This window comes from Ovis canadensis, chromosome 8, assembly GCF_042477335.2.
Source record: "Ovis canadensis isolate MfBH-ARS-UI-01 breed Bighorn chromosome 8, ARS-UI_OviCan_v2, whole genome shotgun sequence".
Lineage (NCBI taxonomy): Eukaryota > Metazoa > Chordata > Mammalia > Artiodactyla > Bovidae > Ovis > Ovis canadensis.
Window position 1 is genome coordinate 95,930,915 of NC_091252.1, and position 24,075 is coordinate 95,954,989.

Consider the following 24,075-nt stretch of genomic DNA (forward strand, 5'->3'; position numbering starts at 1 on the left):
AGGGAGCGCTCAAGGGAAGTCTTTTGAGGGGATGAACAGTCAGCTGGAGAACACTAATGGTGGGGTGCTGAGAAACCAAGGAGAGTGAGACTCTGTTGACGGTGGGAGTGGTCAGCAGTGACAGAAGCTTCTGAGAATTCAAGTGAGATGTACTCGTGTGTCCCAGCAGGTGAGAACATATGGGTCACAACACCTTATGCAGCCAAATCTCAATGGCCAAGGCTCCAAACAAAATCCACTCTGCCCACCACTCTCACTAAATATATACAAACCCCAAGTGGCACACTGATAATCTGCCTGCCAATCCAGGAGGTGCAGAGAACATAGGTTCAATCCCTGGGTCAGGAAGATCCCCTGGAGGAGGCAATGGCAACCCACGCCAGTATTCTTGCCTGAAAAATTCCACAGACAGAGGAGCCTGGTGGGCTACAGTCCATGGGGTTGCAAAGAGTTGGACATGACTGGGTGACTGAGCACAGCACACAGGAAAATAGCGTATTTTATTTAACAAATTCCTGAGCCACCTCTGTAATACTTTTGCCCCAACATGTTTGTTCTTTGACTGAATCTCCATTTAACAATGGTTTTGTAACATCCCATTTTATGAGAGAATAGAAAAGTCATTCATTCTTTCTCGAGCATTTTTAGATTTAAAACTTTCAAGTTCATAACTTATTATTGGTAATGAAAGACAGCTTTTAAGGATTGTTGTAAAATTTAGGGAGGCCACCATCAAATTACTTTTATGTATGAGCTGTAAGATTTGGAATACTTCCCAGGACTTTCTTCTAGCTTGATGCCTTTCAAATCCATGTATTGTATCACATTAGCGAGAGAAAAAGAAGTCTGCTAGGTTGAGACTCAGTGGACTCTTTACCATCTGAAACCATCTGGGAAGCCTCCTAGTTCAATGAGTGGGATGGATATATTGATTTTGGGTTCAAGCCTCATAAAGAAGTTGTTTGTTTGATGTCTGGCAAGTTTAGGCAGAAGATGGGAGACAAGTATATAAACTTTGCCTAGAAATGGGTGAATTATGTCCTGACTAAGTGTGAGAGCGGTAATAGGACAAGGCTCATGTAATGATCACACAGGATGGCTCCCTCCTGAGGCCCATGGGGTTGGTGACATTTCATTCTTATGTTTCACGTGGGATTTCTGAAAAGATGACACAAAACACACTGTGAACTCTTCGGTGATCCGTTTTTTCTTTCTTTCTTTCTTTTTTAAAATGAACTTATTTGCATGGGCTTCCCTGGGGACTCAATAGTAAAGAATCCACCTGCTAAGCAGGAAATGAGGGTTTGATCCCTGGGTCCAGAAGACTCCCTGAAGAAGGAAATGGCTTCTTCAACCCACTCCAATATTCTTGCCTGGGAAATCTCATGGACCGAGGAGGTTATCAAGCTACTGTCCATGGGGTCACAAAAGAGTCGAAGATGACTTAGCAACTAAATGACAGTTGATAGTTTGGAAAGGCTCCATGGGCAAGGAACAGCTACCCTATATGTCACTGCAAGCCCCCTGCGGGGTTCTGTACCCCGGTTCCTTCCAGAGTCCTCCCCTTTCGCCCGTGGAGTGAGGGATTACTGCAAACATCATTCAGCTTTATTTGACCTACTATACAAAACCAAGTCCCACCATCTGAATAACTATGGGAGCTAAAGGGTTATTGCATTTGGATCCTCAAGACACCTTTCCACCTGCCCAGGCCAAATTATTAGCAGTAATCCCATGAGAAGTCCTGGGGGCCCTTCTGTGGAAATTACTGCACATCAGACATTGCAGGAGACCCGCTCTGTCTGAAACCAAGGGCTGTCGTCAGTCACGCCTTCCTTGGGAAGGAAGCACCAGGTTCAGACATGGGCGGGCAGTTCACTAAGAACTGATCCGCTGATGGGCAAGTGAGCGGACAAGTGAAATAAGAGACAGACATTATTACCTTAGGAGCAATTTTTTACTTCCAGCTACCATTTACTGTGGACTTGTCCGCTCTCTTCTGAGCACAAACACCACTATGAATAAAGTACAGTAAATCGTGCTGTGATTAGCAGCTTTTCCTTTTTTATTAGTATTATTACCATCTTACAGGTCAGGACATTGAAACTCACCTGCCCAAAGTTATGCCAACAGAAAGAATCCTAAGTGTCTGGGTCCCAAGTGACTGCTTTTAACGGCTGCCTTGCAGACTTCTTCTGGAAGAAGCAACAGCAGTGGCGGCGACAATGATATTAGCTACACTGGATGGAGAAATGGTTGCATGGGAGGCCCTGTGCATGCTCAGTTGCTCAGTGTGTCAAATTCTTTGCAACCCCATACACTACAGCCCACCAGGCTCCTCTGTCCATGGGATTTCCCAGGCAAGGATACTGGAGCGGGTTGCCATTTCCTTCTCAGGGGATCTTCCTGGCCCAGGGTTCGAACCAGCATCTCCTGCATTGGCAGGCAGATTCTTTACCACTGACCCCCCCCCCAGGGGGGCCCCTAGCACTGTACATGGATTATTTCATTTACTCCTCCTCCTGACCCTAAGAGGAATGTGTTATCATTCACATTTTATTGACACAGAAGAAGAGGTTCAGTTAACTAACCCAGGGTCACACAACTGGTGAGGCTGGATGGGGTATCGAATGCCAGGGCCAAGCCCTTCAGCCCTCCAGCCCTCCAGTTTCCTATCATTGCCATAGTCATTCACTCCAATGCTCAGAACGAGCATTTATTGAGCACCTACTGCTTTTGTGGAACTGTGATCACCCTGGAAGTCCCAGCACTGAGGCCAAGCCAAGTGCTGGTAGAAAGAGCAGAAATGTGTTGCCTGGACCGGGTGGGGTGGGAGGTGGGGGCGCCAGGGTGCTGCTTATCTCTGTGGTGCTGCCCAGAGGCCATCTGCCTGGCTTTGCACATTTCAGTTTCTTGTACTGAGCTTGCTGCTTAACTGTGCAGAGTTCTGTTTGCTTTCTGTTTTTAGAATGAACATCGCCAAGCAGAGGGTAAACTCCAGGACACGCACTGCACATTGCGTTTCCCTTGGATGTCCCCAAACCAGCAGAGGGTGCGTTGGTGCTCCAGTAAATGAAATTGAATGAAAGCTTCTCTTTTTGGTCTCTCTTCATTATTGATCTATAAAGGCCTTTAAAGGGGTCAGCTTTTGTTGCAATCAACACTAGGCAGGCAAGGACTCAGGCCATCGAAGGCTTTCTTCTTCTCAAAGCTCCTTTTTGAGCCCGGTTCTGCAGAGTCTTGCTTATTTGGAGAGAGGGGCAAGCCATAGGAGATAAAACAGATTATGTTACATGCTTAAATGTGGAACGTTGGCTTCCTGCAAGAGCTTGGAGTTTCCAGAAACACCGAAACTGCCTCCCCTTGGGCGATCCAAGCGCCTCGGGGGCAATAGCTCTGACGCAGTTCAGACTTCACTCCAAGCCACAGAAGCGCAAACAACCTTTCTTCTCAGCCGGGCCTTTGAAGCTCTCTACTCAGCCGGAAAACACTTCGGAGCCAAACAGAGGCGAACACCGACCGACAGCGGCCGGCAGGGGACGGCAGACCCCGGCCTTTTCAGCCGCGGGGGCTGCAGCCCGCGCCCCCAGGTGGGGGTCCCCAGGACCACCAAACCTGTCGCAGGTTTTCTGCTCAGTGGCTCCACCAGCCCAGCTCATTCCCTTCTCAGGCTGCAGGCTCGGGCTGCAAGGGAGAGGATTCCAAGGCTGGGATGGGAGCTGGTGCGGGCGCCTGGCCAATTGCTGTGGACGATTTATGCTTCTGATAGGAAAACGAGATGCTGGCCAAGTCGGCAGCTGCCTGCATTCCGGCAAAGTCACGGGGCGGCGGCGGCGGCGGCGGCGGCCTCGCGGCCAGTGCCCGCGCGGCGGGAGCCGGGACCCGCCCGGGGGAAGGATGCGCAGAGCCAAGGTAGGGGACCACTCCGCCTCCAAGCTGGGCTCGGGTCTGCCGGCGCGGGGTCTGCCCTCCGGGGGTGGAGGTGGGGAGCTGGTCAGGTCCCTCGGCCCAGCAGCTGGCTCAGCCTCGGAACACAACCGGGTAGCTGGGTTGACAATCTGTGTGAACGTGGAGGAATGGAATTTTCAGTGGGTGGGTTTTTCCCTTTCCAGGAGCACTGATGCTTGGCCCTGGTGCTCCAGACCCTGAAGTCCAGTTTCGAAACTGGCCAGAGTAGGCGATGTTTTGGAGGAGGGCAGCCGCCTATGTCTCCCTGTTTTTACATCCTTTTGCTGAGGGTGTGTGAAGAGACTGTGACCGGCTGGGTGGGAAGAGATGAACAAAGAGCTCCAATACCTGTATTTCCGAGCAGAGACATTTCACAGCCAGAAAAAACCAATATAATCAGTTCTGCTTAACATGCCTACTGTGGGCATGTCATTTTCCTGCTACAAATTTACCTTGTTTTATGCTAAACCTGTGTTCCTAGAAAGACATATTGCTGTCCCTCAATCGTGTCCAAGTCTTTGTGACTCTATGGACTGCAGCATGCCAGGCTTCCCTGTCCTTCACCGTCTTCCAGAGTTTGCTCAAACTAACATCTGTTGAGTCAATGATGCCATCCAACCATCTCATCCTCTGCTGCCCCCTTCTCCTCCTGCCCTTAATCTTTCCCAGCCTCAGCATGTTTTCCTGATGAGTGAGTTGGCTATTTGCATCAGGTGGCCAAAGTATTGGAGCTTCAGCTTTAGCAATGAATTCCTTCCAATGAATATTCAGAGTTGGTTTCCTTTAGGATGGATTGGTTTGCTCTCCTTGCTGTCTAAGGGACTCTTGAGAGTCTTCTCTAGCACCACATTTTGAAAGCATCAATTCTTCGGCGCCTACCCTTCTTTATGATCCAACTCTCACATCCAACATACATGACTACTGGAAAAACCATAGCTTTGACTAGACGGACCTTTGTCAGCAAAGCAATATCTTTGCTTTTTAATATGCTGTCTAGGTTTGCCATAGCTTTGCCATAACTTCCAAGGAGCAAGCAGCTTTTAATTTCACAACTGCGGTCACCATCTGCAGTGATTTTGGAGCCCAAGAAAATAAAATCTGCCACAGTTTCTATTTTTTCCCCATCTATTTTGAAAGCCACGAAAAACATTTTTGTTATTAACTCTGATTTAAATGGCAAGAAGTAGCTTACCATAGGGTATATTGATTGCAGGTTAAAAGGGCATTTATATGCCCTTAGCTATGAGTATTCACATGCTCTATATGCTTCATGTTATGTAGAACTACAGGTGAGATAATCCCCTGGAGAAGGAAATGGTAACCCATGCCAATATTCTTGCCTGGAGAATTCCATGGACAGAGGAGTGTGGTGGACTACAGTCCATGGTGTTGCAAAGAGTTGGGCATGACTTGAGTGAATAACCCTTTTACTTTCACTTTCAAATTGATATAAGTACAGTAAAATTAATACTCTAAAACTAGCTAATGTGCTTATTAATCAGAAAAAAATCCAATTTCTAAAAATTCTATCCCATTTAGTAATTTGACCCATATGATATATATATGTGTGTATGTGTGTGTGTATGGATAGCTTTATAAGAAAAAGTTGTATTACACATTGTACTGAGTTTATTTTTTCTGCCCATCACTAAGAGGTCTTTTAATTTAAAAAAATGGATTATATAGATCTGCGAAGTAAGCAACAAGAACAAAAACATTGTGTGCTTTTGTGGTTGCATAAAGAAAAGACTGAAAGTAACAATTTATACTGCTGGTCAAGCATTAAGTTGTCCTTATCAGAGATTGTCAATTTAAGTGCTGATAAATGGAGAAGACTGGAGCTGAATTCCCAGAAGGTCCGACCTTGGAGATTTCTCTTTTGAATAGATTACTGGTAGTTTTTGTTCCTCTTTCTTACGAAAGTAGAAACAAGTATGTTGTTTAGTCACTAAGTCATCCCCAACTCTTCTGCGACCCTATGGACTGTAGCCCGCCAGGCTCCTCTATCCATGGGATTTCCCAGGCAAGGATACTGGCGTGGGTTGCCATTTCCCTGTCAAGGGAATCTTCCTGACCCAGGGGTCGAACTCGTTTCTCCTTCATTAATAGGTAGATTCTTTACCACTGAGCCACCGGGGAAGCCCAGAAACGAGTATACAAAACTGGATTTAGAAAAGTGGGCATTTAATCAGTCGCAGCGCCCTACTCCTAAAGGTGATCAACAAGTGATTTCAATGACAATCGCTTATGCTGGGCTGGTCAGCACTCCCTCCCTGCTCTAGATGACAGTCCTCCAGACTTCTGCAGCCAGCGCCCCTGTTCCCAGATCCAGCATCTCCTGGTGCTTCAGGACTTCCCAAGTCCCTCAGCAACCCAAGAAAATGGGACATCTTAGAGAAGACCCTACCGTGTATGGTCCAGGGAAGGAAGACAAAGCCCCGGTTCATTATTACGAATCCCTTAATCAAGAGTATCCCTTAATCAAGAGGCCCTGTTTCTATTAATTCTGCAAACGGTTGTTAAAAGCCCGTTCATTTTAAACTAGTAGCTCAGCTGTCCTGTGTGCAAGCTGCCCTGACTCTAGCTCTCCACATCCTCCACTGTGTCACCGAGTACATAGGTGGTTCATCACGTTACGTTATTCGAGAAATGTGAGCTATGTAGAAAAGAACGGACTGAGCCGATGCTGAAGCGATTCACCAACTTTCCTTATTTTTTAAATATGTTAGTTTTTAAAGATACATTATTTCTTTATCTTTGGCTGTGCCGGGTCTTGACTGCTGTGCATGGGCTTTCTCTAGTCGCCGCCCGCAGGGGCTCCTCTTCTTTGTGGTGCCCGAGCTCTGGAGCTTAGCAGCTTCAGTAGTTGTGGCGCTTGGTCCGTGGCATGTAGGATCTTCCCCAACCGTGGATTGAACATGTGTCCCCTGCATTGCAAGGCAGCTTTATAACCACTGGACCACCAGGAAAGCCCCTGGTTGCTTTATAATCGGCTCTTGAAGTTGAGAAAGGACATCCACCTAAGATACGGTCAGTTTGCTGGGTCGGTATTGACCCTGACTTTTGTTTCGCTTCGTGCTAGTTTGGTTTTGGAATCTGATATATCTGTAATTATTTGTCATGTTGTATTAATTAGCATCACGTTGTCCCCAGCCATTTAAAAGAGGCTTTGTGAGGAGTCAAGTCAGAGGCCACCCCATCTTTACTAAGTCTTTTTTCCCCAGTCATAATTTATTTCCTCATCTTCCTTCTCATCTTCCAGCTCTGCTTCAGATACACCTCTTCTCTACAGAAAGACTTTTTTTAAAAATGAAGTGTCTGCAGAAAGACATTTTCATTAGAATTAGAAGGGGTAACAAATTATAAGAGCTTGTTTTTCCTTTTCCTGTTTCTTTAGAAAGTCTCCCATTTGCTTTCTTTGAGGCCGTGTATGAGTGCTTGCTTTGTTCTGCTCCCCTAACACCCTCGCATGCTGTTCGATCTTTCTTCTGTCATCACACCTTGCGCTGTTGCCCACGGGCATTGCTTACTGAGATATCATTTTGTACTGCTTTTCTCTTCACTAGAGCACTCTTCCATGTGACTTTTTGAGGGTAATATTGTCAAGATTTTCTCCCAATGTGTGCTCACTCCTGTTTCTTTGTAGATTTTTGTTTTAATGCCTCTATTTGGACACATTTCCCCCCTGTGTTATTAAAGGGAAGGTTTTGCTCATAAATAAAAATGGCTTTTTAAAATATATTTGACAATGAGTTGGCCTCCCCCCATTTTGGTAAGAGAATTGAAGACATAATTCTCTTTGTTGCATAAAAAACTGTCACTGGGGAACTGCTTCTGTTCTCCTGATTAGAGAGATTTGAGGCATTACTGCCATGAACTATTTGTTATTGACCGCTTTGCCTGTTTGGGTCAATATAACTATCAGTATGTTTTGAATATCAGAACTTTCTGTCACCTTAAGTATGCGTATGAGCAATTATTAAAATTATATGTACTATCAGATGTCTCAGAAATACATTTCCCAAAGCAAAGGAAGAATTTTATTTGGCTGGTGTATATTCAAATCAAATCACTTATGATTATACAGTGGAAGTGAGAAATAGATTTAAGGGACTAGATCTGATAGATAGAGTGCCTGATGAACTATGGACGGAGGTTCATGACATTGTACAGGAGACAGGGATCAAGATCATCTCCATGGAAAAGAAATGCAAAAAAGTAAAATGGCTGTCTGTGGAGGCCTTACAAATAGCTGTGAAAAGAAGAGAAGCGAAAAGCAAAGGAGAAAAGGAAAGATATAAGCCTCTGAATGCAGAGTTCCAAAGAATAGCAAGGAGAGATAAGAAAGCCTTCCTCAGCGATCAGTGCAAAGAAATAGAGGAAAACAATAGAATAGGAAAGACTAGAGATCTCTTCAAGAAAATTAGAGATACCAAGGGAACATTTCATGCAAAGATGGGTACAATGAAGGACAGAAATGGTATGGACCTAACAGAAGCAGAAGATATTAAGAAGGGGTGGCAAGAATACACGGAAGAACTGTACAAAAAAGATCTTCACGACCAAGATAATCATGATGGTGTGATCACTCACCTAGAGCCAGACATCCTGAAATATGAAGTCAAATGGGCCTTAAAAAGCATCACTATGAACAAAGTAGTGGAGGTGACGGAATTCCAATTGAGCTATTTCAAATCCTGAAAGATGATGCTGTGAAAGTGCTGCACTCAATATGCCAGCAAATTTGGAAAACTTGGCAGGGGCACAGGACTGGAAAAGGAAAGCTTTCATTCCAATCCCAAAGAAAGGCAATGCCAAACAATGCTCAAACTACCGCACAATTGCACTCATCTCACACGCTAGTAAAGTAATGCTCAAAATCTTCCAAGGCAGGCTTCAGCAATATGTGAACCATGAACTTCCAGATGTTCAAGCTGGTTTTAGAAAAGGCAGAGGAGCCAGAGATCAAATTGCCAACATCCACTGGATCATGGAAAAAGCAAGAGAGTTCCAGAGAAACATCTATTTCTGCTTTATTGACTATGCCAAAGCCTTTGACTGTGTGGATCACAATAAACTGTGGAAAATTCTGAAAGAGATGGGAATACCAGACCACCTGACCTGCCTCTTGAGAAACCTAAATGCAGGTCAGGAAGCAACAGTTAGAACTGGACATGGAACAACAGACTGGTTCCAAATAGGAAAAGGGGTATGTCAAGGCTGTATATTGTCACCCTGCTTATTTAACTTCTGTGCAGAGTACATCATGAGAAACACTGGGCTGGAAGAAGCACAAGCTGGAATCAAGACTGCCAGGAGAAATATCAATAACCTCAGATATGCAGATGACACCACCCTTATGGCAGAAAGTGAAGAGGAACTAAAAAGCCTCTTGATGAAAGTGAAAGAGGAGAGTGAAAAAATTGGCTTAAAGCTCATCATTCAGAAAACTAAGATCATGGCATCCGGTCCCATCACTTCATGGCAAATAGATGGGGAAACAGTGGAAACAGAGTCAGACTTTATTTTGGGGGGGCTCCAAAATCACTGCAGATGGTGACTGCAGCCATGAAATTAAAAGACGCTTACTCCTTGGAAGAAAAGTTATGACCAACCTAGATAGCATATTCTAAAGCAGAGACATTACTTTGCCAACAAAGGTCTGTCGAGTCAAGGCTATGGTTTTTCCAGTAGTCATGTATGGATGCGAGAGTTGGACTGTGAAGAAAGCTGAGCACTGAAAAATTGATGCTTTTGAACTGTGTTGTTGGAGAAGACTCTTGAGAGTCCCTTGGACTGCAAGGAGATGAAACCAGTCCATTCTAAAGGAGATCAGCCCTGGGATTTCTTTAGAAGAAATGATGCTAAAGCTGAAACTCCAATACTTTGGCCACTTCATGTGAAGAGTTGACTCATTGGAAAAGACTGTGATGCTGGGAGGGATTGGGGGCAGGAGGAGAAGGGGACGACAGAGGATGAGATGGCTGGATGGCATCACCAACTCGATGGACATGAGTTTGAGTGAACTCTGGGAGTTGGTGATGGACAGGGAGGCCTGGTGTGCTGTGATTCATGGGGTCGCAAAGAGACATGACTGAGTGACTGAACTGAACTGAAGTGGTCTATATTCAAACCATGTCTTACTTTGTAGAACCTACAAAGTAGGTGAAAGATTTCTTATACCTGGATCAACATACTGATCAGTATCTATGGAGAAGGCAACAAAGTGTGTCAGTATTTCTAAGACGCAAATGTTATTGACCACATGGACTATAGACCGCCAGGCTCCTCTGTCCATGGGGATTCTCCAGGCAAGAATACTGGAGTGGGTTTCCATGCCCTCCTCCACAGGATCTTCCAACTCAGGGATCAAATCCAGGTCTCCTGCATTGTAGGCAAATTTTTTACCGTCTGAGCCACCAGAAAAGCCCATAGATCAAGTAATAGGAAATTATAATTTTCGTTCATGTCTTAATGAACCCACTTCTTTTTTGTTTCATTTTAATTTTTAATGTAGGATAAGTGATTTACAATGTTGTGTTAGTTCCTGTTGTACAGCAGTCAATCAGTTATACATACATCCCCTCTTTTTTAGATTCGTTTCCCATAGAGGTCATTACAGAGTATTGGGTAGAAACCGACTGGCTTCCATCACCAATTTTTTTTTTTCCTAGTCAGTAAGAGAGAGGGTTCAATGTCACGTGTTGAAACTACCTCAAAGTTTCATTTACCTTCTTACTTGTTAGGAATCCAGGCCTGTTAAAATTTCATATTATTCCCAGTCTTTTACCTTAATGGGTTGAATAGTTATTGCCTAATAGTTTGAGGATAAATAAGTGCAGTTTATTTATGTTTTCCAGATTGCGAAAGTGAAGAGTTAAATCTAAGAGACACATTTTACCTCCTTTCCTTAAAATAAAAGGACCATCCCACCACAAAGAAAGACTCTAGGGAGGTAGGAAGAAAACAGCAAGGGAAAATCCAGAAATCAGAGTTAGATCCAAAGCACAAGATAATCAGGAAGTGCAAGAAAATACATATTATGGTTTCACAAAATATTTTTAAATGCTTTTATTCTAGACATAAAAGGTCAGATTCATTTTGATTACATTTTGCATACTTTCTGAAGTTTCAGATTTATGAAACAAAATGATGATTTACTATGTGTATAAGTTCTGGAAAGCATTTCAACACACATTAAGATTTTAGGTTTTGTGGAAGAGCTTTACCAAAGGCCTTTTTTTTTTTAATTAAAAAATTTTTTTTGCCCATGCAGTGCAGCACACAGGCAAGTCTACACAAACACAGAAACACACAGCCCTAGTGTTACCGGCAGAAAGCTTTTTTTACCAAACGCCTATTTTTAGATGACTTCTGCATCAAACTATACCATTTCTTTTTTTTTTAAGAGCAAAATTTCATTTTAAAATGTTTCTAAATGAATGTTCAAGCCTTTGAGGGAATAATCCAGCTGTTTTGCTGAGCCCCCTCCCTTTTATTTTTTTCAAGGCTGCACATGTACAAAGAGTAGTTTCACTCTGTTACATAAAGGATGTACTTTGGGAAGACTGGAGTTACTTCTAGTTAGCAAGTTCTTCACCACGCAGGCAACAATTTATCACAATTTGACAAGATACACTTTTTACATTTGAGGTTAGGAAGGAATGTAGAAATAGCTCTGGGCAGAAAGGAAAGGCTTGCATGGAAGTATATAACCTGTTGTGATCTGATATTTTACTCCACACCCGTATTATAAATAAACACAACTGGGAAAGAAAATCCTCCCAACACTCTCTGTGCTAAAACTAAAGCCCGTGTGCTATATTAAGAGAAGTGGGATATATGTTTGCATTTGTAGGGATGGGCTGGTGGTTTTCATGACAAAATGCTTCCTTTCCTTTCCCTACCCTCAAAAAAAAAAAAAAGAAAGAAAGAAAGAAAGAAAGAAAAGGAAAGAAAGACTCCACAGACTTTGTCACAGTAGTTTGTAATTTGAAGTTCAGAGTTAGGATTATAAGCAATTAGAGAAGTACAGTCCGTTTTCATTTATAGGTGGCGCCAGTGGTAAAGAACCTGCCTGCCCATGCAGGAGATGCAAGAGACATGGTGTTTGATCCCTGGGTTGGGAAGATCCCCTGGAGGAGGAAATGGCCACCCACTCCAGTATTCTTGAATGGAAAGTTCCATGGACAAGAGGAGCCTGTCGGGCTACAGGCCATGGGGTTGCAGAGAGTCAGGTACAACTGAGCTTGCCTGCAGGCAGGTAGATTATCCATAGGTGGTAATCGTTGATAAAATCTGGCTCACCTCTCTTTTCTATCCCAACACTCCTGAGGCTTCTCTCCATCCAAACACCTCCTTAAATCTCCCATCTGTGTCTGCAAAATAGTAACTAATTTTGAAGATAGGCCAATCTTTCAGGAGAAAGGAGCATAGGTATTTGAAGGTAAAAGCATGCCATTGTGGTAATCTGCTATTTTGAATGGTGACCTCACCAGGCCATGCCATCCACAGAACCCTGCCCAGGTGCTGGTCTACTCCCAGTATGTTTACCCCAGACTATTCTAGAAACAAACTAGCCCTATGACTCAGGATTACTGCTGTGGTATTTTGTAACACTTAAAATAAGTCACCAGAAGATGTAATGATTTTATATTTCTTTAGGAACCAAACAGTGTGGACCATTGTATTTTGAAAATGCAGGGATGTTTAGATATTAGTGTTATCTGTCAAAACCCAAACCAGGAATTTTCAGGAAGGTGAAAGTGAAAGTGAAGTCGCTCAGTCGTGCCCGACTCTTTGCGACCCGGTGGACTATAGCCCACCAGGCTCCTCTCTCCATGGGATTCTCCAAGCAAGAGTACTGGAGTGGGTTGCCATTTCCTTTTCCAGGGGATCTTCCTGACCCAGGAATCAAACCCAGGTCTTCCGAATTCTAGGCAGACGCTTTAACCTCTGAGCCACTAGGGATTTTAATTTTTTTTTTTTTTCAGGAAGCTCAGCTCAATTATTCTTTTTGGGGAGTCCACTTTGGTGGGAAAGCAGAACCTCGTTATTTTATTTCCACATATAATAATCCACTTTCAATTGCTGGGTTGAGAATTACCCAATGTAAGTTCTGCAATGACTGCTCTTTCATTAAACAAGCATGCATTGACGTCTTGTTATGGATTAGGACTGTGCAAGGTGCTAAGCTTGCAAAGACGAGTGAAGCAATCCTTGTCACCTGCTGGGAAGGGGAACAGAGCCATAGGCAAATGCTTATAATTTAACATGGAGTATGTATGTAACTTTTAGGAGGTGCCCAAGGTCCCATGGATCTTCCCAGGTGGCTCTAGTGATATACTACCTGCCAATGCAGGAGAGATAAGAGACACGGGTCGGGAAGATCCCCTGGAGGAGGGCATGGCAACCCACTCCAGTGTTCTTGCCTGGAGAATCCCACGGACAAAGGAGCCTGGCGGGATATAGTCTATAGGGTCACACGCAGTCAGACACGACTGAAGCCACGTAGCCTGGGAGGGCGCACATTCAGGGCACCATGTGCACTTGGAGAGGCTTCGGTCACTCAAGGGGTGTGCGGAGGAGCGCTGGGGAAGGTCTCCTATGAGAGAATGCCTGAAGGGCGTCAGAGGAGAGGCGCCTCAGCAAGGGGGAAGGGCGTGCAGCGGGGTGACAGGCACAGAGACACCTGCAGGACATCAAGATGCCTTAGAGAGCCTGCTGCACTCCCGGGAAGCAGGAGCTAGCTGGGGCATGTACAGTGGGGGAGAGGCAGAGGCAAGGGCTGTCCAGTTGCTCAGTGTGTCTGACTCTTCGTGACCCCGTGGACTGTGACTCACTCCCCTGGTGGCTCAGACGGTAAAGCGTCTGACTGAAATGCAGGAGACCCAGGTCGATCCCTGGGTCAGGAAGATCCTCTGGAGAAGAAAATGTCAACCCACTCCAGTATTCTTGCCAGGAAAATTCCATGGATAGAGGAGTCTGGTAGGCTATAGTCCATGAGGTCACAGAGTCAGACACGACGGAGCGACTTCACTTTCACTTTTTCATGGACTGCGGAGGCAAGGGAAGACATTGGAAATGCAGGCTGGGCCAACTCATAGAGGCTTTGGGGTCCTGTTGGTGAACTTGAACTTTACCCTTAGCCCATGGGGGCTTCCCTTGTGGCTCAGCTGGGAAAGAATCCACCTGCAATGTGGGAGACCTGGATTTGATCCCTGGGTTGGGAAGATCCCCTGGAGAAGGGAAAGGCTACCCATTCTAGTATTCTGGCCTGGAGAATTCCATGGACTGTATAGTCCATGGGGTTGCAAAGAGTCAGACACGACTAATTGACTTTCAGTTTCACTTAGCCCATGGGGAGCCACAGACTTTCACAGGTTTTCAGCAGAGGACTCACATGGTCAGAGTTGCTTTTTAGGCAGGTCAATCTGCAGAGGAAGAGAACTGAAGAGGGCAAGGCTGAATCCAGGCAGAAATGCTGTGAGACTCCACCAGGAGTTGGGGTGAGCTGGACAGGAGGGTGCTAGGAATGGGGAGGGGAGGCAGCCTCGAGGATCATAAGCATCAGAGGGCTGGAAAGGGATGTGTGATCGGGTATGAGACGTGAAGGAGCCGGAGAGGTCAAGGGTGATGGGCCGTGTCCTAGCTCAGGAGACAGGAAGGATGGAGACACAGCAGACAGAGGAAAGCAGTGTCTGCTTGGAGTAAGGTTTTTCCTTCGCCTGCTGCCCTTACACACACACACACACACACACACACACACACACGCTGCTCTCTCTTTTCCTCTCTCACACATGCACATTTCTGTTATGTACGTTTCAGGAATACAGCATGAGAGTTTGACATCTGTCTTCACTGATGAGCCCCGAAGTCTGGGTACCTCCCATCACAATTGTTGACCCCACGCATGCTATCTGGATTGCTTTCCCCAATTTTTGCTGGAGTATAGCTGGTTTACAACACTGTATCCTTTCGTTTGCACACACTGTTGCAGTGACTCTGTCTTGCTCCCGTTGTGCCCCGTGCTTGCCTTACAGGAACACTGTTGGACCTCGTTCTAACTGCATGTTTAATTGTCTGTCTTCCTCACTCAACCGCAAGCTCCTTGGAACGAGGACTATATTTGCCTTCCTCATTATTCATTCTCATGTCAGCAGTTTGCCTGGCACATAATAGGCAGCAATAAATATGTATGAAGGGGACGAGTGTAGTTTTCAGATCGTAATTAAGAGTCAGCCATACATTTTCAATTAGTTTTCTATGTGGATTTTTGTTGTTGTTGGTTTGCTGTGTTTTGAATGACAGCCCTGCTGAAGTTACTGGATGAAGAACTGGAGATGTCACACCAGTGAACCTGGCTTCTAGTCCCAGTCCTGACCTTGGTCAGATTTGTGTCATTAGACAAGGCATTTACTCCCTTCCTGGGTATCATTTCTCCCTGGGAATAGTTAGGAACAGGGACAGGTCTGATTGCTGGTGTCCTGCCTGACTCTGATGTTTTACAAAAAAGGGAGACATCTTATAGGACAAACCAGAAGGAAAAAAATAGTATAACAATACATTAAATACTTTATTAGGAAAGTCGCTCAGTCATGTCTGACTCTTTGCGACCCCACAGACTATAGCCTACCAGGCTCCTCCGTCCATGGGACTTTCCAGGCAAGGGTACTGGAGTGGGTTGCCATTTCCTTCTCCAGGGGATCTTCCCAATCCAGGGATCGAACCCAGGTCTCCCATATTGCAGGCTGACAGTTTACCATCTGAGCCATTAAGCAGGAGAAAAAAGAAACCCTCAGGAAAACAGAAAGCCCAGACTCTTAAGTATACTTGCTATTAAGCCTTTCAATGTTGCCCAGCCTTTTTGATAGTATAGCTAGTCCGTCAGTCATGTCTGACTCTTGCAACCCCATGGACTGTAGCCCACCAGGCTCCTCTGTCCATGGGATTTTCCCAGGTGAGAAGACTGGAGTGGGTCGCTATTCTCCAGGGGATCTTCCCGACAGTATAGGCTTACGAAATTAAAGAGAAATCAGCTCAAGTGATACCTGCTGCCTGGGGCTGCGTGGTGTCGCCACTGTCCTCAGGCCTGACGGTTCCGAGGGTTGACCGTCAGGATAAGAAACAGGTTAAGTGAGACAATGTCCTTATCCTCGGCGGGCTCAGTATGTGCCTGACTTTCCCCACAGCAGCTCCCTGGGTGCTCAGACTCTTTTGCCACCAATGTCTCTCCGTCCCCAAGAAGCCCTGCATTGATTCTGCTTCTAAATGAGTTTCCCTTCTTGCAAAACATCATTATCCCCCATAGAAAAGAATGTGAGCTCAGAGGCTTCTTTGTCCAAAACAAAACTTTGAAGGCAAATTCCTTGAACTTTTGAGACATTCAGCCGACAGTAGCTCCATTCCTTGTGGCTGCATGTATTTAACTCTGTCAGGAATCTTTGACATGTTTTCCGCAGCTCTGTTCACTGTGACTTCCTGGGGACCTTTCACTGTTGGAAATTTAACTTGAAAGGGAAAGATGTACTGCTCTTGCTGATGCTGGGAAAGATGGAAGACTGGAGAAGAGGGCGACCAAGGATAAGATGGCTGGATGGCATCACTGACTCAATGGACATGAGCTTGAGCAAACTCCGGGAGACAGCAAAGGATAGGGAAGCCTGGCAGGCTGCAGTCCATGGGGTTGCAAAGAGTCAGACACGACTCAGCGACTGAACAGCAAAACTTTTGTTTGGTTTTTAAGTGAGGGTGGGGCTTTCCTGGTGGCTCAGATGGTAAAGCATCTGCCTGCAATGTGGGAGACCCGGGTTCGATCCCCGGGTTGAGGAGGTCCCCTGGAGAAGGAAATGGCAACCCACTCCAGTACTCTTGCCTGGAAAATTCCATGAACTGAGGAGCCTGGTAGGCTACAGTCCATGGGGTAGTGAAGAGTTGGACATGACCGAGCAACTTCACTTTCACTTTCAAGCAATGATGAGAAACTCATTTGTTTTACATTGATTTGTAATAACCCTTTTTTTTTTTTCAGGTAAGGGTTCTTTTTACCACTTGAAACCTTTTTATTTATTTATTTATTTATTTTTATTTCCCCCCTCCCCTGCTTGAAACCTTTTTAAAATGTATGCAAGGAATATTGGACTGCTCCTTTTATACGCCAGGCACTGTTTCAGGAAATATAGTGTCTCTGACCTCATGGAACATACTCCAGTGGATGAAAGAAGCCCGTAAACAGACGGCAAGTAAATATGCAGTATGACAGGGAGAGATTTTTGCTGCCCAGAAACTCGAAGCAGGGTAAGAGGCATAAGGTGTTGCTATTAGATATCAGGAAGTCAGGTAAAACCTCACTGAGAAGGCTGCATTTGGGCAGACTGGAGCAAGCCTCGAAGATACCGGGGAGTGTTGCAATGAGGGAACAGACAGGACCGAGCCCCTGGGGCAGGACTGTGTGTGGCTGTTGGAGGCCTGACAAGGAGGCTGGAGTGGCTGGAGTGTGCTGAGCAGGCGGGAGAGTGTGGGAGGCATGGTCGGAGAGCATGGGCGGGGCCCAGACCCTGGCCGGTGGTCCAGGCCATCGTGGGACTTGGATCTCCCTCCAAGCGAGATGGGAAGAGCTGAGGGTTTTGAGGAGAGGAGTGATCTTGTTGTGTGGAGTTGGAAGGACCCAAGGGGAGCCCAGCAGAGATGATCTTGCTTCGAGGTGCTGGCACCAGAGTGGTAGCAGTGGAGGCGGTGAGAAGTAGTTCAGTGATGGATTTTATCCTCCAGGCAGAACTGGGAGATTTTGCTTAAAGCTTGGAAGTGGGGGTTGAGGAAAACAACAGTGTTAACAGTGAATGTCAATCTTTTGGCTCAAAAGACTGGAAGAATAGAGTTGCTGTTTCCCCCGAAAGAAGAGATTACAGGTAGAGCAAGCTTTCACTGGTTTCGTTGTGTCTAATTTTTCTTTAAGGATGCCGTTGAAATCAAGGCTTCCGTTTTGGGCATGTGAAGTTTGTCAAAGAGCCAAGTGAAGATGCTCTTATGGACATGTTGACAGGCGTGAGTCTGATAGGCGCCCAGGTGTGGAGACATGTATTTGGATACTATATCAGTGCAGAGATGCTGTTTAAACCCATGCAAGTGGATGGAATCATCTGGAAAGTGGGTGTAAACAAAGATGCATCTGAGGGCAGACCTGTAGCACTCCAACATTTGCCGGCTAGGGGATGCCAAGGAGCCAGCAAAGGAGGCTGGGAAGGTGTGACCCACGGGGAGAGGAAAGAGATTCTGTCCAGGAAGCTGGGGAATAAAGTAGAGGGTGAGATCCCCTCTGTCAGGTGATGCCATGTGTATACACACAGGTATGTATATACATACACACACATATATGCAAAATGTGGCTTCCCAGGCGGCATGCAGCAGACAGGAGACACCAGTTCCATCCCTGGATCGAGAAGATTCCCTGGAGGAGGGCATGGCAACCCACTCCAGTATTCTTGTCTGGAAAATCCCACGAACAGAGGAGCCCGGCGGGCTACAGTCCACGGGGTTGCAAAGAGACGGATGAAACTGAGCACACCATACACACACACAAAATATACCTCTGTACAGGATAGGACTTCTTAACTTGACATTACTTCATGAAGCATTTTCTATGTCATTAAATATAATTTCCATGCCTGGATTTTAATGACCCCATAGTATTTCATGTCATGGATGTCCTGTAATTTGCTATTCTTGACTGATAGATGTTTGTATCAATTTTTCAGTTTCATAAATAACGTTTGTGTGCACATCATGGGGTACATTTTTTGTGTCTTCAATATAAATTCCTAGAACTGGAATTACAAGATCAAAAGTGAATATTGTGTTACTGAGTATGTGTTATGAATGTCCATCCAGAAAGACTTTATCAACGTTTGCTTTTACCAGCTTTGTAAAAGGGGAGTGCTTATTTTGCTGTGGCTTCCCCAACATTGTAAAGCAGTTGTTTGGGGTTTTTTTTTTTAATTTTCTGACCAGAGAGTAAAATGGCTTATCAAAGATGTTTGCAACTGTTTTTTGTGAGCTTTTTATGGCTTTGTGTATCTTTTGTACCTATCTCTTGTCAACGTGCCTTCGAGGTGGCAAAGAATATACCTGCCAGTGCTAGAGATGCAAGAGACACGGGTTCAATCCCTGGGTCAGGAAGAGCCCTTGGAGTTAGGCAGTAGCAACCCACTCCAATATTCTTGCCTGCGAAATTCCATGGACAGAACCTGGCAGGCCACAGTCTGTGGGTCCCAAAGAGTCAGACATGACCGAGTGAGCGAGCACTTGTCAATGTATCTGTTAGAAACACACATTTTTCTTAGATACTTGGTGAAGCCGCTCATGAAGTATGGATATTGATATTTTGTCATGATGGGGTTAATATTTTTCCCAGCTATTTCTGCTTTGGTTTTATAATGGCATTATATGATTTATAAATTTTAACGTTAAACTGAGAAAATTCTTTGCTATCTGAAAGCAACATATGTATGTAATTTGTAACTCAAGATTTCTAAGTTTTGAAGTCGTTTATTTTTAGGTACTGTTAAAGGTAAGGCCCTAATCTTTCTTCCCCTTGAAGTAACTGAATCTACTCACTCAGGTAAGAATTTCTATTTTATGTTCCAAATACAGCCTCTCACTGAACACCTGTAGAACAAGGCAACATAATTAGTAAACAACCTGGTAAACAGTGTAGGCTTCATTTGGTCTTACCACCTGCTTCCGTGTGATTTCTGTATCAGTGAGAGCATGTGCTGTAATAAACAGCCCACATCGCATCTCTGCCTTGTCCGGAAGGGATACCTGTCATTTCCGTCTGAAAATGCTACTGGCAATATAGAGGGTTTCCCTGGTGGCTCAGATGGTAAAGGGTCTGCCTTCAATGCAGGAGACCTGGGTTCGATTCCTGGGTCGGGAAGATCCCCTGGAGAAGGGAATGGCAACCCATTCCAGTACTCTTGCCTGGACAACCCCATGGACAGAGGAGCCTGGGGGGTACAGTCCATAGGGTCGATAAGAGTGACTGAGCGACTAACACTTTCACTGGGCAACGAAAAGTTGACTTCGGTGGTGTTACCCATGATCCTGGCCTTATTTGTGTTCAGAACCCACTTTGAATGCTAAGTCGGAAGAGCTGATCGTGCCTGTGGCGGCCAGTCATGCGTGTGATAGCCAGTTCATGTGTGTGCGTGGCTAGTTGCTCAGTTGTGTCCGACTGTTGGCGACCCCATGGGCTGTAGCCCATCAGGCTTCTCTGTTCACGGGATTTTCCAGGCAAGAATGCTAGAGTGAGTTGTCATTTCTTCCTCCAGGGGATCTTCTCAACCGAGGGATTGAACCCACGTCTCCTGCACTGGCAGGCTGAATCTTTACCACTAAGCCTCCTGGGAGGCCAGTAGCCAATCATACATGTATATTAAATCTTTGTCTGCACCCAGAGATGCTGTGTTCTTCTAACAGTCCAGATTCAAACTTTTATTGGGACACATAGGTATATTAAAGCTTGAGCTTAAACATGCCCTTTAACTTATGTGATAGTTTCCAAATACCCATTCAGCCACCACCATCTCCCTCCATTATCATGACTGAATACTAGGAGTCTGTTTTTCTGGAGTGAGAATAACACAGGGTCAGATTCACATCAAACTGCCACTCATTAAATGCACGATAAACACATCTTAATAACCTGACAATTCCATGTGCTACCCTAAAGGTATTTTCAGACATTATTTCCAAAACACGTTCTTGTTCCAAGTAATGTGAGTAGGCCTCACAATTAACTAATTTCCAGCCAAGTCTGAAATATCAAAGGTTAGTGCCCAGAGATGGTAGCATGTAAAAGAATGGGAGCTCTTGTTTTCACGTTCAGCTGTGTTGATTTTACAACTTCAGGACTGGAAAATGGCCAGAAGACTGTATTAACCTTCTTTTCAGTCTTTCCTAAGAATTGGCTCATGTCTAGGATGCCAACTAGTAAGTAAGAATTCATGCTTAATTCTGTTGAGCCCAGAGGACGCCTCCTGTGATCTGTAGAGTTAACCACGATGGCTAGAGGTTAGGGATTGAGAGAGAAAAAGTCACGTTTTTAACCCCAGTGTAGGGTATTTGTTTCACCCGGCATCACAGTCAAGCCACCGGGAGTGCTTGTGAAGCCCAGAGGAGAAAGAAGTTTCCGTGCACATCCACTCGGTTTGGGGCTTAGCCTGTGGTTGCTTGGTCCTTACTGGAGCTTAATTTTTAGCCCCTTCTTTTGGCTGCAGTTTTAGTTCCTATTAATATTTAGCTCCTATAATATTTCCTTGGCCTCCAAACTTATAGGTTAGAATCTTCATGACTGTAGCTTTGTTCCCCATTTCCCATTTCTGACCCTTCTATCCTCAGGCCCCGGCCTCTGTTCCTTGGTCAGGCTCTGCAGAGCTGTGCAGCTCGGGCGTAAAAGGCTTGCTCCTGTCACTCAGACACATTGTCGAGAAAAGCCAGATACAATATTTTTGATATGATTTGATTGAACCTGGCTTGCATACTTCAAGAAAAGCATAGTTTCGAGTAAAACAAAACAAAACTGAAATTTACTCAGAAGCTGATAAGCTAGAAACCTTTTCATTCAAATACAAGATGTGTGCAAATAATAACAGAATTTTATAATGACAGTGGCCCCTGCATAGAATTTTTTTTGTTTTCTGTAGCAAACAGCCCAGATTTCAAATAGACTAGAAGCTGGAAAAACACAGACATTACAAACCTATAAATTTTTTCAAAGTAACATAATCCCCTCCAACCTCTTCCCTGCCGTGCCCCCCCCCCGCCCCCCGCCAAAAAGTTGTCTCTTACACTTATTTCTCCCTTAAATCTGGTAAGAGGTGTTCATCTTGCCGTGCAGCCTGATTTCAGGACACCCCTGCTTCCATGCTCTGAGCCCCCTGCCTGGTGACTTGTATCTGACCTCCTTTAGCACCAAAGCATCTCCTAAAACATCTTCTAAGTCATTCCATGTATCTGTCGCTGAGTCACTTCAATAGTGTCTGACTCTGCTCGACCCCATGGACTGTAGCCCACCAGGCTCCTCTGTCCATGATCGGATTCCCTAGGCAAGAATACTAAAGTGCGTTGCTGTGCCCTCCTCCAGGGGATCTTCCTGACCCAGGGATTGAACCCGCATCTCTTACGTCTCCTGCATTGGCAGGCAGGTTCTTTACGACTAGCGTCACCTGGGAAGCCCATGTATCTGTCACCAGGACCAATTTTCCTGGAGTTGTTTGAATTAGGGTGTGCCCCCAAATGGAGTGCCTCGCAGATGTGGCAGAAGACACACAGTGGATGTAATAAGGTGTTGTTAGCCACCCAGTGTCTGACTCCTGCCTTTTGAGTCTCTGTGTGGCTTCCCAGGTGGCACTAGTGGTAAAGAACCCGCCTGCCAACACAGGGAACAGAAGAGACGTGCGTTCCGTCCCTGGCACGGGAAGACCCCCTGGAGGAGGAAATGGCAGCCCACTCCAGTGTTCTTGCCTGGGAAATCCCAGGGACAGGGGAGCCTGGCAGGCTACAGTCCGTGGAGTCGCACAAGTCAGACACAACTGAAGTGACTTAGCACGCACGCACGTGGTTTCTCACTACAGAAGCTGAAAATGGCAGACACTGGCCCCATGACCGTGTCCTCTACTGCACTCGTCAATTGCAGCCACGCCAGCCTGAGGTCCGGGGGGCAAGGTGGCGGGGAAGCTTCACGGAGCAGCGTTGTGTTGGGGGAGTCAGGGGGCGGCTCAGGGACTGGTGGAAGGGGCTGGCAAGCCATGGGGTCTGCTGCCTAGCGGTGGAGCTCTGTCCACAGCAGCCTGGGCCAACCTGTTCTGCAGCACTTTCTCCCCCCAGGCCCCGAGCCTGGTTCTCCAGGCCTCCTGGCAGTATGACTGGAGGGGGTCGCACAGAGTCGGACAGGACTAAAGTGACTTAGCAGTAGCAGTATAGAGTTCTTTATGCAAAATTGTTTATTGGAAGACAAATGATTGCACTGCACAGGATCCTAAGAGTTTAGTTCAATTCATCTGCATAGAAGGAACCCAGCCTGATTAGGCCTCATATCAAGAAATAGAACCTAGATCGTCCCTGGCCATCCAGCGGTTAAGGCAGTGCAGGGGGTGCAGGTTCAACCCCTGCTTGAGGAGCAGGAGTCCCGCGTGCCTTGTGGCCAAACAACCAAAACATAGAACAGAAGCAATACTGTAACAAACTCAATAAAGACTTTAAAACCGATCCACAGAAAATACATCTCAAAAAAGAAGAAAAAGAAAGAAAACCTGGTGGAAACCCCACACACACCTTCACACCCCAGCTCAGAGAACTGGCTGGGAGGGACGAGCTAAGGGAGGGCAGGAGAAGGCAACGCCAGGGGAAGCCGTGTGTCAGCTCACAGACCTGCCTTCCGCGGCAGGGTCCAGGTGCAGGCCTCTTGTGTCCTGATGATACTAAATTGATTACAGATGGCTTCTGTTCCTTACAGCCCAAACGGCCTAAAGAGCAACTACTGTTACTTAGGCGAACAGAAAGCATGTAACCATCCCATGAAAACCATGACTTATTCATGCCAAAGTCTCATGGGATGAATGCCTTCAAAATCATTGGCGTTGGAGGGATACCTAAGGACACTTTAGCATGAAAACTGCCACGTCATTTAAAACAGGAATCGCCAACTTCCGGGTGGCGGACTGGTACCTCCTGATAGACCAGAGGTGGCATTAGATTAGAAATAAAGTGCATTGGATCATAAAGAAGGCTGAGCACCGAAGAATTGATGCTTTCAAACTGTGGTGCTGGAGCAGACTCTTGAGAGTCCCTTGGACTGCAAGGAGACCCAACCAGTCCTAAAGGATTTCCTAAAGGAAATCAGTCCTGAATATTCATTGGAAGGACTGATGTTGAAGCTGAAACTCCAATGCTTTGGCCACCCGATGCAAAGAGCTGACTCATTGGAAAAGACCCTGATGCTGGGAAAGATTAAGGTGGGAGAAGAAGGGGACAACAGAGGATGAGATGGTTGGATAGCATCACTGGCTCAATGGACATGAGTCTGAGAGATAACTCTGAGTGATAATGAAGGGCAGGGAAGCCTGGCAT

At 45.7% G+C, this 24,075-nt stretch overlaps 1 long non-coding RNA gene across 1 annotated transcript; it reads left to right on the forward strand.

Annotated features, from left to right (window-relative positions):
* The first annotated feature begins 3,331 nt into the window (after positions 1–3,331).
* LOC138445060 (uncharacterized) lies at positions 3,332–18,975 on the forward strand. Its single transcript, XR_011258722.1, has 2 exons — positions 3,332–3,912; positions 17,903–18,975. It is a non-coding gene; the product is annotated as an uncharacterized lncRNA (long non-coding RNA).
* Positions 18,976–24,075: the final 5,100 nt, after the last annotated feature.